The sequence below is a fragment of the Astatotilapia calliptera genome, chromosome 18 (assembly GCF_900246225.1).
Source record: "Astatotilapia calliptera chromosome 18, fAstCal1.2, whole genome shotgun sequence".
In the NCBI taxonomy this organism is placed as follows: Eukaryota; Metazoa; Chordata; class Actinopteri; order Cichliformes; family Cichlidae; genus Astatotilapia; species Astatotilapia calliptera.
In genome coordinates this window covers 32425223-32427651 of record NC_039319.1, presented here as the reverse complement: position 1 = coordinate 32427651, position 2429 = coordinate 32425223, and the positions used below count along the sequence as shown (strand labels likewise).

At 56.0% G+C, this 2429-nt stretch overlaps 1 long non-coding RNA gene across 2 annotated transcripts; it reads left to right on the top strand.

The window, feature by feature from the left end:
• Positions 1 to 1487: 1487 nt before the first annotated feature.
• Positions 1488 to 2223, top strand: LOC113010696 (uncharacterized). 2 transcript variants are annotated; one of them, XR_003270380.1, is made up of 3 exons: positions 1490 to 1691; positions 1765 to 1970; positions 2050 to 2223. It is a non-coding gene; the product is annotated as an uncharacterized LOC113010696 (long non-coding RNA). The 2 variants fall into 2 exon arrangements; XR_003270379.1 differs by having other exon boundaries at positions 1488 to 1970.
• The last annotated feature ends 206 nt before the right edge of the window (positions 2224 to 2429 follow it).

The window sequence follows — 2429 nt, the reverse complement described above, 5'->3', positions numbered from 1 at the left end:
CAAGAACGCCAAGGCTGATGCCCTGTCTCGTCTTTACGACCCAGACGCTGAACCCACCGAACCAGCTCCTGTGCTTCCTGCCTCCTGCCGCGTAGCGTTTTTATCCTGGGACATAGAGGAATCCATCCAGCGTGCTTTACTGGATGAACCAGACCCTGGCACAGGTCCTCCGGGCCGCCGCTTCATTCCCACAGCAACCCGTTCGGCTGTAATTACGTGGGCTCATACCTCCCGGTTTTCCTGCCATCCTGGAATTGGCCGCACCATCGCACTACTACGTCGTCACTTCTGGTGGGCAACTCTGGAACATGATGTGCGGGAATACATTTCTGCCTGTGACGTGTGCGCCAGGAACAAGACCCGAAATCAGCGACCCTACGGTCTTCTACAACCTCTGGCCGTACCTTCTCGTCCTTGGTCCCACATTTCCCTGGTCTTTGTCACTGGACTGCCTAGGTCAGGAGGTAAAACAGTAATACTCTCTGTGATCGACAGGTTATCTAAAGCAGCTCACTTCATTGCCCTGGAGAAACTACCCACTGCCACGGAAACTGCAAGACTGATGGTTGACCACGTCTTCAAACTCCACGGGATTCCTGCCGAGGTCACTTCTGACAGGGGACCTCAATTTACATCCCAGGTTTGGAAATCTTTCTGCTCTGCCCTGGGTGCTCGAGCCAACCTCAGTTCTGGTTACCACCCTCAAACCAATGGACAGACTGAGAGGCTCAACCAAGAACTAGAGTCCATGCTCCGCTGCATGGTTTCCCATAACCCGGCTACCTGGTCAGCACATCTCCCATGGGTGGAGTATGCGCACAATTCTCATGTTTCCGCATCCACTGGTCTCTCTCCATTTGAAGCGTCCCTGGGCTATCAGCCTCCCCTCTTCCCTGAGGAAGAGGCTGATTTGGCTGTGCCTTCCGTCCAGCACCATCTCCAGCGCTGCCGCCGCGTCTGGACTCGGACCCAGGAGGCACTGAAGAAAGCTGCTGCCCGCCACTGCCGCTATGCAGATCGTCTACGGTCGCCAGCTCCTCGGTACGCTCCAGGGCAGAAGGTGTGGCTGTCGGCTAAGGATGTTCCCCTTAAAGTTTCCTCCCGCAAGCTGGCTCCTCGGTTTATTGGGCCATATGTCATCCACTCGGTCGTCTCGCCCTCTGCTGTGAAGCTCGAGCTTCCTCCCAGTCTGCGGATTCACCCGGTTTTTCATGTTTCCCAAGTCAGGCCTGTGCTGTCCAGTGTGCTGTGCCCGCCTTCCGACCCCCCTCCGCCCGCCCGGCTCATCGATGGTCATCCGGCCTATACGGTTCGGCGGATCGTTGACGTCCGTCGCCGTGGTCGGGGTCGCCAGTTTTTGGTGGACTGGGAGGGGTATGGGCCTGAGGAACGTGCCTGGGTTCCTCGCTCGTTTATCCTTGATCCTGCTCTTGTCTCTGATTTTTTTCAGGTCACGTCGCGGGCTGGGGACCGGTCGGCCGCCAGGTGGCGTCCCTTGAGGGGGGGGGTACTGTCATGGTCTACGGTGGGTGGCTGGAGTTTCCATTAGGCTCCTGAACTGACCTGGGATCCGCCCCTGGGCAGGGCCAACTCCAGCTCCTGCACACCTGGAGCCTATTGCAGGCTATCAAGCCAGAGGGATTTAAACCACACATCGATGTTCACTCACTGCCAGTTCGTCATCAACCCATGTTGGTAACAGGTCTTGTGTTTCAAATTCTCGCTGTGATTCATCTTACTAACAAAGACTCTTTTGTGCTACAGTTGCTGTACCCACCCTGGCTCACTCCACCTCCGGACTCGGAATACCTAGTGATCATTTTGGAAATCCCTCTGTGCCTCACCTGCCTGCCCTCCTGCCATCACACTCCATCTGGAGCCCCGGATCTCAGGTCAGCCTTTCCACGCCACTCAGCCTCCCCTGGATCTTCATCATCCCCCTCTCAAACACTCCAGGTCCCTAACTGCAAGTAAGAATTGCTGCTCTTATACTGGCCACTTCTGAGCTGCCTTCACTACCCGCCTAACTTCTATATCCTCTCCCCTCAGTGTGACTGTTCCCCACTCAGCTCCGTTCCACTTCTCAGGCCTCGTTCCCTCGCCCTAGCCACGTTCCCCTGGGCACGCCACACCAAGGCTCCACGTCTCGTCATTTTCTGTCTTTGCCACGTTTCCCTTTTTTTGTTCCCCTTGCACTTAACCGTAATAAACTATTAAATCATCTACTGTCTCCGCTCTGGGTTTCTGCACCTGAGTCCTATTCAGTACCGGCCATCCGTCGCCGTGACACCAGGGCCTTTGGTGCTGGCCAATACCATCCACATTTCAACAGGTCCAGTGTTGTTGGCTCAGGCCATCCACATTACACCACTGCCAGTGCTTCCTGTGATGCCATCATCACCAAACCAGGGCCTGTGGTGCTTGCTGAG